The 13,534-nt window shown below is 44.5% G+C and overlaps 1 protein-coding gene and 1 pseudogene across 1 annotated transcript in view; one reads left to right on the forward strand and one right to left on the reverse strand.

The window, feature by feature from the left end:
* The window catches only part of LOC105887425, a 4,703-nt pseudogene extending 4,209 nt beyond the window's left edge, over window positions 1-494 (reverse strand).
* The window catches only part of PPM1L (protein phosphatase, Mg2+/Mn2+ dependent 1L), a 270,729-nt gene that overhangs the window by 243,117 nt on the left and 14,078 nt on the right, over window positions 1-13,534 (forward strand). The gene's annotated exons all lie outside the window — the stretch shown is intronic.

The raw sequence follows: 13,534 nt of genomic DNA on the forward strand, positions 1-13,534 counted from the left end.
GTAAGTGGCAGCAGTGAAATTGCCTCCATTCTGTCCTGTTAGGGTATAGCAGCATTTCAAAGAAAGATTCTACTTTCATCTTGGCTTGCCATAGGTCAGCACTGAGTAATCTGTGAACACTCAGAGGGACTCAAAAACATATTACAAGGGCCAGGCACAGTGCTCATGCCTGTAATCCTAGCATTCTGGGACGCCAAGGCAGGAGGATTCCCCAGCCCAAGCAAAAGCGAGACCCCCCTCTCTACTAAAAATAGAAAAGTTACCTGGGCCTTGTGGCCTTGTAGTTGCGGTGAGCTAAGATGATGCCTTTACACTCTACCCAGGACAACAGAGTGAGACTCTGTCTTTAGAAAAAATTAAAAAATTAAAAAATATATATATATATGTACACACACATATCTATGTATTTTGAGGGCTATTTTTACACGTAAATGGAATTAGTCATTACCTACCTCATATCCTTTGAGAACAAGGACTTCCTTACTCAAATCCATATCTCCTACTAGCCTGTGACCTTTCCTGACCTTGCGTGAGCAGATCCAGTTGCTTTTATTAGGTGTTCTCCTAACATCTAGGATCCTCACACCCAGGCACAAAGAATCCTAATGAGGGCGTGGGGGTGGGGAGGGTAGAGGTGGGAGATTTTAGAGGCTTGGAGCGCTGCTTGTAAGGAACCGACAGGAGCAGACTGACTCAGTCGACAGAGAAGTCTGACAGTGCTGAGGGACGAGCTCACACCCAGGAGAAGACGGCCTCCTTTGAGAGCAGAGCGGCCCACCTCACGGTTTTGCCCGCCCTGCCTCAGCTGTTGACTAGGTGAGTAACCCAAACAAAGGGAAGTGGTGAGCCAGGCAGGAAGCTCTCCAACCTGTGTGATGTGAAACATGAGGGCTTTTTATTTCATGGTTTGTGAGATGCAGGGCCCCTTGGCCACAGAGAAAAGAACTAATTTTGAGAGTAGTAACTGTTGCTTTTAAGTCTCTGAAAGTAGTTTCAACAGTCATCAGAAGTGCTGACGGCTTGTTTCTCATCATCTGAAGGCAAGATATTTTCCTCTCTTCGTTGTTGCTGTAGAAATATGAATACTAGCTGAAGGAATGAGTGAAAGGAAGAGGATGGGGTGGGGAGGAAGAGGAGTTGGTTAACTTTGTACAAATACATAGTTTGCTAGAGGAAGTAGGACCTCGTGCTAGGTGAGTGGTAGGGTGACTATAGTGTACAATAATCTACTGTGCATTTCAAAATAGAAGAATTCGGATGGTTCTAGCATAAAGAAAAGACAAATATTTAAGATGATGGAGATCCAAATTCACTGATTTGATCTTTACAAATTACGTGAATGTATTAAATTATCACACTTACCCTGAATCTATGTGCCTCTATAATGCATCAATTAAAAAATAAGAAAAAGATGTATTTCCTGCATAGGGACAAAAAAATAGGGGATGCAAGATTAAAATGACATGAATAGAAGAGGAAGGACAAGGCTAAACTTAATCTCAAGTCAAAATGATTGCTTTACTTTTCAACAAATAAAACCAGGACATGTATGATTGTAAATGGCAGTTTTTGCCAGGAACAGCAGAGTTAAAGTGACTGTACGAGTTGCTCCAGTTTTCCCCCTTCATGGATATTCCTAACAGATGGTTTTGCTGTCTTTTTTTTTTTTTTCGGTGTGGTTTTAACACTTTATTTGATGTATCTAACATCACTAGTTAGTTCTCCTCCACGTTGACTGTAGGTTTTAGATTTTTGAAAGTGTCGCAGGTACATAGGGAACCACAGCATCGAGCTTGTTTGGTGAATCTTCATTCCCATGTTTTCTGGACAGCCACACGTGGATACAGCGTGGGACATTCCTTATTCCTTTGGCCCAGACAGCTTCGTTTGTTGAGCCTGGTAGCAATGAGCACATCTGAAGTCCCCCTCATCTTCCTGGCAGATTTCCAGGTCTCTTGAAGCCCACTCAGTGGGTGCTCCCGTGAATGTTGATGACAGAAACGCCTGGCTTCTCCTCGCCACCCTCCATTCTGCCAGGCCCAAGTTGGAAAAGCCGTCTTTACTGTCCTCAGGACATTCCTGAGGTTTGAACACATTGTCTTTGGCCGTGCATTTTAGTTTGCAGTGCAGTATAGGAAAGGTCACAGTTAGTTCAGCCAGCAGATGTTATTTTCATCACCAGAAGCCTTAGAAATACAGGGGAAGCCGTCCACCAGCAAGTCCACACCAAGCCCACAATCAGGAGAGCGTGATCCGAATCTGCTTTGACCTCTTTTATCTTAAATTTAAAAATCTTTAGGAACAATTAAAGGGGGGGGGGGAGATAACAGTTTTTCCCTGATCATCCTTCTCTATGTGTTGTACTGACTTGACTTACGTTGATTGGTAAGTTGTTCGCCTTTGGGGAAATGGCTCATTGTAAGTATTTATATGGAATGGTGATATAAGTAAAAAGCATAACGTAAGGATTTGAGGGTAAATACAGATGAAGATCAGGCCCTCTAGACGTTAATAGCCAGAGTGTCTAGGTTCGAATCCCATCTTCTCTTCTTAGTGCCCATGTGATCTTGGACAAATTACTCTTTCTGAGTTCATCCATCTGTGAGATTTAGACGGAGTATAAATAGATGGGTGGGAGGATTATGGGTGTACGTATAAGGCACTTAGAACAATGCTTGGTAAAGGATAGATGCTTAGTAAATGAGACTTGTTATTTTCCTTCAGCAGCTGGCAAATTTGATATTAATAGTCATAGAGTTGGATCCTTACACCAGGTGAGGAGCCATTGGAGACGCTGCAGGGCCGAGGAGGAGTTTTTGTGGCAGAGTGCTCAGTTTACCTGTTTTGTGCCTTCTCCTTTCAAATGTTACCTTTTGTCCCTTTGTTAGTCATTATCAACCTGTGAGTTCCCAGTCAGGGCATTGTGTTAGCATTTAACTCTTCAAATTCAAGAGTGGAGAGAACCATGATATTAAAGGATTCCCATCAAGGCTAAAAAGATACGCGGCAAGTCCATTTTTCCTGCCAAGAATATAAGTGACTTCCATGAAATCCCATTTACTATATTTCTTGATCTGATGGGGATTGGTGCTCTATTTTTGAATATTAAATGAGTTAAGTATTCAAAGCAAAAATCCTTTAAAAAACAAAAGACTTTTGATAGTCTGATTTGTATTTTGCCAGCCCACATTTTTATTACCTGACTCTATGGTAACCATGAGCATGGTTTTAAAGGTATGTCCATAAATACTTTGGTTCTTCTCCCTTCAAGAAGTGGAACTTCAGTCCTCTCTCCTTGGGCTAAAGTTAGGAACTCCCTTGCAGCGAGTGAGTACAGCAGAATGGGATGATCCTTCTGATGTGAGGTTATAGAAAGACTGTGGCTTCTGACTTGGGTGTTCTCTGTGGCTCCCTCTTTGTCTCTGGAATCTCTTGCTTTGGTGCAGCCATGGCTCCGGCCATGTGTAATGGCAGTGGGACAGCCCATGAGAAGACCCATGCGCTGAAGAATAGTGAAAACCCCCGTGAATGAGCTTGGAAGTGCACCCTCAGTGAGCCTTTCAGGTGACGACTGCTTGGCTGAAACCTCATGAAGAATCTGAGGCACAACCACCCAACCTGCTCAGAAGTCTGGTCCTCAGAAACTCTGAAACTATGTGAGATAATAAATGTTTATTGTCTTAAGTTGCATTCATGACAAACGAATCTATCCTGTATCCACTTCTGCAGCAACAGTGAGTCACATTGCCTCCTAAAAACTTACAGCAGAGTCTCGGCACCTATAGTTCAGTGACTAGGGCACCGGCCCCATACACCGAGACTGGTGGGTTCAAACCAGCCCAGGCCTGCCGAACAACAATGGCAACTACAACCAAAAAATAGCCAGGGGTTGTGGTGGGCACTTTGAGTCCCAGCTACTTGGGAGGCTGAGGCAAGAGAATCTCTTAAGCCCAAGAGTTGGAGGTTGCTGTGATCTGGGACAACATGTCAGGCCCTCTACCAAGGGTGACAGAGTGAGACTGTGTCTCAAAAAAAAAAAAAAATTTACAGCAGAGAGTTTATTATAGCTTCCACATAGGTATAGGTGAGAGTTTTATTTTTCTTTCAGAAAGCAAATTTGGCCCCATTCTGACGCCTTTTCCATTCTGCCTTGTCGGGAAACCTCCTTGGTACACATTACAGTCTAGTCCTTTCCTCTCATGCACTTAGGCTGGAAGTCAGGTGAACATCCCTCCATTTTTTTCACTGGTTCTGCCTTTCACCAGTTAAGGATGAGACAGTCCTGAGGACTCTCCTGATAGAATAATGATTATGGTTCTTGGTGCTCTGGCCTCTTAGAAAGTAGGGTGACTGAAGTGTGGAGCAGTGGGAAGGAGGTTTATGGTTTTTTATCTGAAGCTATTTTAGTATTGGAACCTCAAGATTCAATTCCTCTTAGAATTCTGTGAAACTGATACTTTGTCATATTTTAAATTATAGAAAATAACTTCTGCCACTTGGCAAATTTCGGTAGAAAGGATCAAATGAACCACTCCCTCCCCAGAAGCTGATCAATAATCAAATAAGTTGCAATATAAATGGTACAATCTGATTCTTTGGACCTTTGAAGTTTGGCTTCCACAGGTGATCCTATCTCAGGCAGCATATCCCCCCTTGGGAAATTCCATATAAATCTACCAGGTTTGGGCCTGAGAAGGGTTATTCCACTTGTTTCCCCTAAGGCCACAAGAATTTGCTTTGGTTCAGGACCATTGTTTGAAAACTCTTAGCTGTCCAATTGCTAATGCTTAGTGAAATAAATACTTTCTTTTCTGGATAACCTTTGCTTTCTTCTTTACATTAAGAAATGTCTTTCAAGGAGTGACCCCTCGTCATTTCTTAATTACTATTTTAAGTACAATACGTAGTTTGATCATTCTGGCCTAAGAGATTTAATTCTTAAGCAGTGTAAGATCCTCCCCCACCACTTAGGAACTCCTCAGCTGGAAGTCATTTAGGACCAGTATCAGGAGACTAATATAACATGTGTTCTTAATTTAAGATTGTGAAGGCCGGGAATTCTGCATATTAGTTTAAATTTGCAAGCAAATAAGAGCAATATGGTCCCTGACTCATCATAAGGTTAAACATGTGAACTGAAAATAGAATAAGAAAAAATCAGGTACAGTAATTCACTGTCCACAGTGCTATAATCGGGCACCATAGCACATGGTCAAAACCTTTACTATGAGTTGGGTCATCACAGATAATTCCATATGGATGATTTGTGAACATTCTAAAATCAGACGGGGACCTTGCTGCTTTTTCGTGTTTTCTTTCTAACTATAATTTTGTAAATGGTGTGTGGCTCCCTGTTCACATTTCTAACTTGGTAACGTTTAAAAGCTTTGGCATTTCGTAATGTCAGTGATTTCCACATTGAGCTTTCACATATATTTGGGCTCAATGTTAAATGAACAAATCAGAAAAATATTTTAAAAATCTTTCGTGTGGAAGAGAAAAAAAACTCCCCTCTCATCCATTTTATTCAAGTCCCTACACCCCCACCACCACCACATGCGTACACACACACATGCTCACAATCCAAGCCTTCCTCCCCACCAGCTGCACCTGGCTAACTCCTATTCATCAGTCAAAACTCAGCTCAAGCAGCCCCTCCTCACACCACTGCAGCTGGTTTCTGTCCTTGCCTCTGTCAACTTCAACCATAATGGAATCGTTGTTTTTCTTTTCTCTTCTTGTCGGTGCCCCAGGAAACTGGGAGCTCCTCACCTGGGGACTGCGTCTTCTGTTGCTGAGACCCCAGCACCTACCACAGTTCTTGGCATGTTAGCTGCCTGCTGAATGAACGATAACTCATCCAGTCTCTGGGCTAGCTGGCGGATGTGAACTACATAAACTTCATTCGTAAGCTCAGCCAGAATCTTGTGTGCCCAGAGCAGGAAACCGAGCAGGTGCATACCCAGCCTGGGGTTCATAGCTCCATCAGGGACTATTCGGGGCCAGAGCGATTCAGGGCACCCCCATGCTGAGGTGCCTGCCCTCCCCAGGTCCCCCCCACCTGGCAGTTTTTCGCCTTCTGTGGGCCTGAAATGCCTCAGTGTGAGAGATGTTCTCAAAAACTTGTTGCTTGTTCAAGGCTCCCAATAATCAAAAAAGATAGAGCAGCACATTTTCCTAGGTGGAACCCCGAACAAAATTCAGGTATAGACAGGCCCAGTGGTGCGTGCCTGGAGTCCTTGCTACTTGGGAGGCTGAAGTCAGAGGATCTCTTGAGCTGGGAGTTAATAACCAGCCTGAGCAATATAGTGAGACCTCATCACTAAAAACACGTACAAACAAAGACAAATACTTAATGTTTAAGTATTTAAACTACTTACTGTTTAAAAACACTGATTTGCTATTCAAGTCAGAGGTTGACTATGTTACAGTTGCCTAGAAAACACTGGTGACAAGTGAAAGAAAACTATGTCCTAGAAGCCAGTTCAACTCAGGGTGGGCACACAAGGGCAGCAAGGCTGAGAAGCTTCATTTCTCAGCAGTCAGCCAGAGAGACTTCGGGTGTCCAGGGGGAAAGTTTAGATAAATGGGGGCCATACCCCTTTACATGCTCTAATTTTTCAGATAAAAGCTGCCTCCGGCCATGGGGCCCATAGCTCAGTGGTTATGGTGTCGGCAACGTACACCAGGACTGGTAGGTTCAAACCCGGCCTGGCCAGCTGAACAACAATGAGAACTGCAACAAAAAATAGCCGGGTGTTGTGGCAGGTGTCTGTGGTCCCAGCTACTTGGGAGGCTGAGGCAAGAGAATCACTTGAGTCCAGGAGTGTAAGGTTGCTGTGAGCTGTGACACCACGGCATTCTACCGAGGGGGACATAGAGAGACTCTGCCTTAAAAAAAAAAAAAGCTGCCTCCCACAGCCCCTGTGTTATGCATTTGGGGATGAGGGGATTTGACCTTAGAGAATGGTCTTCCCTGTTCAATTGTAGAATCTCCTGGCTTTTAACTGCCTGGGTGAGCTTCTCCGTCAGTTACGTTCATGTCGCTCATGCCGCACGTGGCCACTGGGGACTGCAACTTTCACACTTGGAAAATGTGAGTGTTTAAGTCTTGGTTAGTGTAAGCGAGCAGCCTGGCATGTGCCCTGACTCTGGGGTGGTGCCCAGAGTGCTGGAACGAGCAGCTTTCCTGGGGTGAAAGCAGCTAAGTCTCAGCATTCCAGGTGGTACCCAGAGTGCTGGAACGAGCAGCTAAGTCCTGGTTCTGGTCCAAAGTGGCTCCTTAGTCCCTAAGCTGCCACCTCACTTGATAAGTGGAAATTAGTCCTGTCCTCTGGGGTCTGTGGAAGGAGGATCTGATCTCACTCTGCAGACTCTGCGGACTGCCCAGTCCTCTCTCTGATGCTCTGGAACACGGCATCCTGCCTACCCTGAGACCGCTTCCTTGGTGACCTGGTCAGGGAGCTGGGAGGGGGTGTGTCTGGGGGTGTTTCCGCTTCTCTCCCTCAGCCACTCCGTAGGCTTTTTACTTCCTTTGTCGTTTCACGTGGTTATCTTTCAGCTCAGCCGTGGATTAAAACTATTTTACCCAGCATTTGTGTACTGCGCAAAATGCTTCTTTCCACCCTGGTTTGTGTGGTGTCCTGTGTTATTTTTAGTAGATGCGTACACAGGCGAGCGGAGCATCACTGCCCGAAATCTGAAATGCACCCACCTCCGCAGTTTTTGAGCATGGACAGAATGCTCTAGTGTGCATTTCAGATTTTGGATTTTCAGGTTCAGGATTTTCAGCCTGCATAAATGGTAACAAATCTTGAAGAAAGGCTATCGTCTACCAAACTGCCTGCCGCCACCACCACACTCTTAAGGGTCTCTGTCTCGCAGAATAATTTAAAAGCCTGATTTATGGTGTGAGATCTCAGTTCAGAATCCAGCTCTTCTATTCCAAAGCCATAGGACCTTGGCGAGCCGCTGGTTCGGTGCCGTAGAATGAGCGATGGGGCGGGGTAATGGCAATAATTGTATTTGTCTTGCAGGATTCTCGTAAAACTAGATAAGGTCAGCTGTGCAAGTGGAAGGTCTGTCCCACTGTAGTTGTCTAGTTAATAACATTTTCTGTTGTGACTTGACATTTGGTTTGAGATTCTGACGTCCTCTAACTCCTCCTCCTCCTCACCACCCACCCCACATCAGCCTGAGCCCCTGAAACGGGATATCTCCTCTGCAATCGCCCATGACAGGAATAGACTCACCACCTGTTCTGGAATTGGCTCTCCTGGTCAAGCTTCCTGTCCAGCAGTGTTTCATAATCGGTCTAGCCTCGCTGCCTCTGCCACCTTCACCGCCCTTCCCGGCTGCAGCATCTAACCTGTGGTACCGCGGTGTCACAGCAGTTTGGTGTCGGGTAACTCAGACCTTTCTGCGCCTCCCCATGACAAGTCTGGGGCCTGGTCTTCCCAGCTCCTCCTGACACTGTCCTTTCCCAGGAACTACACTGGCCAACGCGGGAGACAGTGGGTTTATCAGTATTTCACATGCACAGCTAGTCTTTCTGGGAAATGACGGGCTGCTCCAGTGAAAACAATCAAACAACTAAACAAAAAACCCGTCAAGTCCTCGTAGGCCACTGCAGAAGACCCTCAGCAGCAAAGAAAAAGCGACAAACACCAAGGAACACAAAGTGAAAAGCACTGAATTTGGTAAAAAGTAATGTAAAAAAAAACAAAAAAAGTTTTTGAAAAAACTTATGTATTTATTTTGAGACATCACTCTGGGTAGAGTGTCATGGCATCATAGCTGACGGCCACCTCAGATTCTTGGGCTCAAGCGATCTTCTTGCTTCAGCCTCCTGAGTAACTGGGACTACAGGTGCCCACCACAACCCCTGCTTAGTTTTAGAGGTGGGGTCTCGCTGTGGCTCAGGCTGGTCTCAAACTCCTGAGCTCAGGCAATCCACTCAGCTGGGCTTCCCAGAGTGCTAGGATTACAGGTGTGAGCCACTGTGCCCAGCCAAAGTGAAATAAGTTCTATAAATGAATCCTATGTAGAAAATTTAAAAACTTTAGAAAATTTAAATTTTTTTTATTAAGTCAAATACACATAGATCATGAATACATTCATTCATATGTGGGGTACAATGTGCTAATTTTTTTATACAATCTAACGTCGTTACATTAAGCCAATCAACATAGCTTTCATTTCTTTTTGTTTCCTTCTAATATTTTTGCATATATTTTTAGACCTATATAAAATATCTAAGCAAATGAAATGGGAATAATTTATTTACAGTTCATCAAGTAAAAGTGGTAATAAGTTTTTAAAATTTTTTTACATAGGGTTTTATTTTTCACTTAACAACACATCACAGGCACCTTCCTGTGATGAGACATGTTCTCTTTAAAAACACTATGTTTAATGCGCTTCTCATGCTTGACTCTTTGGATATTTCCTAATGTATTTTATCATCCTATGTCTACTACTTTTGGCTGTTTTTATGCTTTGCTGTTTTAAATAATTTTACGAGGTCAATCCTTATACATAGAGCCTTAAGATACAATCCAAGAATTGGCGTTATTGGATTGAAAAGCATACACAAGTGTTTGTTCTATCCTTTGTTTTTGAAAGGAAAATATAAAGAAATCCTTTCCAGAAAGCTCTTCCTTTCATTCAGTTGTCTACGGAGTCTTTACCTCCTTTGTACCAGAAATAGTAGGAGGCTATGTGAATTCCTTACCCTGTCGCATCTTCAAGACAGTTAGGGTCTCACTGCCTCTTAGCTAACCTGAATTTGTACCCCTCAAACCCCTCTCCCCTGCCTGGGCTGAGGCCTTCGTAGCACTGTGACAGCATTTCTGTGATGGATTCTAAGTATCTGTTCAGTTTTAATTTGGCGTTACACAGTAAGCAGCCGGGGGGTAAAGAGTGTACCTTGGTCATTTTTATTGCTCTAGCATCAAGCCTAGTGCTTTGTACACAGTAGGCACCAAATGAGAGAGCAAAGAGCACAGAACTTTAGTCGGTCTACACACGTGCGCGCGCACACACACACACACGCATCTAGTCCCATTTTACTAGGTCCAGGAGACAGAGGCATGGGGAAGACAGAGGGCCATCTTCCTAAGGAATACAGTTGTGTTGTCATAGTTACAGATGTATAGATGGGGTACGGTTTGGGGTAAGTGTCCAATTGGAACTAAGTTCAGGCCTTTCTGAGATCAGTGGGGCAGCAGCCTTCTAGAGACTTAGCCTTAGAGTCAGTTTCGCAATCCACTGAGCTCAAAACAAGCTGGACAATTTATGATTATCAAATTGGCCAAAAAATCTATTGAGATTTATTTATTCTAAATACAATTACACAGTCTTTGTTTTGTCCCTTAAATGGGCTTAGAAGTGACTGTGTTCTATGTGGATGGAGAAGAGTGTCGGGAAATGATGTATGTGTATCTACAGAACCCGCCAATGGCATGGTTCACAAGGACAAACTTGGCTTTGGAAACTATTTTACTTTCCAGCTGGAATTCTTCAATTATAAGTCTGTGCTAACTAACTCGATTCTAGGTCTGGTCAGAGAAGTCACATTTGGTTATCTAACATTGTGGCTACTGGCTAGAGTATTTTAAAAACTGAGTTTCCTAATTTCTAGTCCAAGATGTGTAATGTGTAATAGACATGCAATATCACACACAAACACGTTACACAGCTACAAAGTCAATGTGTAGAAATGAACTTATCTCTCTAGAATTGAATGTTACAGCTTTTAAGTCCAGTTGGACTTAGTGCTAAAATCTTGTTTCATTCATTTCCAGGTATTTTTCATGGGGTTCTGTTGTATAAATACCATATCGAGTTGGTTCTTGTCCCCCTTTCTTCCAGGGGCAATCTAAGTGTCAGGATTTTGTTATTGTCCTGGCATCTGCTGGCTGACCCAGGGTCTCCACGGAGAGCCCGCTCATTCGTGTTCTGAAACTCTTGAGAGTTGCCATTTCTCTCTTGGGTGCCCAGCACTCCTCTCTCTCCACACTGGAATGTCCAGTTAGCTTCTCGTTCAGCCGTTGCTTCTCCACGCTGGGCAAGTGGTTTGTGATTTCTTGGGCTGTGTCCTGGAAACCAAGGTGTAAGCCTCTATCCTTTGAGCTCCGTATAACTCTTGGAAATCTCTACATCAAAGACTCCCTCTTGTTTTCCTCTGTGCTCCCTCCATCGTGGCTTACACGCTGCCCTCCTGTCTGGCCAGCTGTACCGGTCAGGTAGAGCAGGAAAGAGAGGGTCAGGGGCAGGAAAACTTGCTCTGGGCTCCATCTTCATACGCCCAGAATCTTGGCTAACAGATACTCAAAAAGATTTTTCTCTTAGGAATTTGTGTCTTTGGGAGTTTCTACAGTCTCTCTGAAACTCAGGACTAAGCATAACCATTTCCCTTTGCATTCCCACCAGAGAAATCCTAACCTTCCCTAGGACAACGGAGACATCAGGCTGAAGGAAGGTGGGGGGTTTCGTACATGTGAAGGGGTGGGAACTTCAGTTAATATCTCCAAATATCAGCCCACCAACACATGTACGTGTAAATAGATTTATGACTATGTCGTCATTTAAATAAGGATAACTTAATAACCTCAAAGGCCAGGTTTGTTTTTAATTGAACTATAGAGAAGAGGGTTGATACTCTACTAGGAATGAAGAGGTCAAAGAAAGAGGTGCCTCTTGTATCCAGGCTACTCTCCCCTTTCCTCTCTCTGCCTTTCTCTTCTTTCCCTTGTATTAAAAGGCAAAAGCCCCTTTTAATAAAGCTCAATTCAGACGTTCCTGTTTGCCCCATTCCCGCAGCATTCTCAGAGAAGCAGAGACAGTACTTCCTTGCTGGGAGCCCTAGAGAGAAGTGAGACGCCTCACTGAGGAATCCTCAAATAACAGAAAGAGATGAAAAGACAGCCAGTGCTTCTCTGGCTTACGGAGGAAGAATCAAAGCAACTGTGAAATTAGTTTTATTTGCCATTAAAAGGTACTGGACTTGGAATTCAGGTTGTGGTTATGTAACTGTAAATTAATTTTAGTCGTGTGCCGTAATCTGAACTAAATGCCAGCAGCGGTTACGGGACGTCTGCTAATGAGCGTCACGGAGGCTTTCTGCCACTTGCACTTCCTAACAGTTGTGCCCACGGAGCCTACGGGGTGTTTCTTGCAGCAGAGGACCCACGGTGGCTTTCTGAGACTCCCCAGTGAACGCAGTAGGGTTAACAGGCAGCGACTGTCTTTAATACCTTCATACGTAACTGAAGAAGGACCAGAAGGGTCCCCAGGCCTCCCCAAGGTGTGAAATAAACATTATCACAGCAGTTGAAATGTGAGGTTGAAGAACATTTCAATTTTAAACTGGTTTTCCTGAGAATCAGATGACACATCTATACTTTAACTCTGGTGAGGTGTGAAAATTAAATGAAAGCTCCATCAGATTCTGAAAGCTTGAATCATGACCCCACCTCCCTACTGCCCAGATCGTGTTGCATATTCAGGATGACACACGGCATTTGTGGGAAAGATCTCTCGAATCTGGAGGCTCCGTTTCTCATTTCTTCCAATCATCTTATAATTACTATGTTTTCCGGGGGAAAGCCCAATATACCTAAATCTAGAGTTAAACAATCTGGCGCTAGGGTTTAAACTAATAGAATTTATCACCAAGTCACTGCTTCCCATTCAGCCGATGTCAAACTCAATAGTTCATGTGCAAACTCAATAGTCCTGTGCAAAGCCCTCAGACAGGAAGAGAAAATTCCAGACAACCTGTCTGTCTCTCACAAAATGCTATTCCTGCCACTCTGCTCTTCAGCATGTGATGGGGAAGCTGAGGTGGCTTTGGTTGCAAAGGAAGACCCAAGGAAGTGCCATGTGGGGACCTTCAGTCACACCCAGTCTGGGGGTCTTACACGAGCCTGCCTGTGTATCTTGGTGTGTCCCATCTCTGCTTCCTCTGTTTGGAGGCCCACAGACGTGGGCTGCCATCCTAGTGCTTGAAGTTTTGCTGCAAGAAGCTTCAATGTGTTCTCACGTGTGGGAGTGTCCTTCGGCCTCAGATGTGGGGTTGTCGGTGTCTCACCCTTCAGGCCAGTGCCCTGTGACACAGAAAGTCCCCAGTGTGGTGTTCTGCTGAGCCTCCTCGTTGCCGACCCTGTGGTGCAGTTTGGTTCTTCATGAGGTCAGTGGGGCAAGAGCCCCGCCTACGAGCAGGGCTCCCTGGATGGTGCCTGTTGGACTGCACAGCTCCGGAGGCCCCGTTCACACTGTGCTGATTACCCATGTGGAGATGGCAGTTAAGTGTCTTGAGGAAGCGATACCTTTTCCTGGTTCACACAGAAGCATTCAATACAGGGTAGCAATGGCCTGCCTCAAGGTTGAAAGCAACGTTCTGACAATAGACTGGATGGTCTTCCCTCACTAGCTGAGTAACCTGACAAGTCTGTCTCTGCCCAGCATTAATTATTAGGAAAAACCTAATGAAAATCTCTAAACAGGTGAGACTTTGGCAGACTACATACTA

Source organism: Otolemur garnettii, unplaced genomic scaffold, assembly GCF_000181295.1.
Source record: "Otolemur garnettii isolate 467f Iridium unplaced genomic scaffold, OtoGar3 scaffold00084, whole genome shotgun sequence".
Lineage (NCBI taxonomy): Eukaryota > Metazoa > Chordata > Mammalia > Primates > Galagidae > Otolemur > Otolemur garnettii.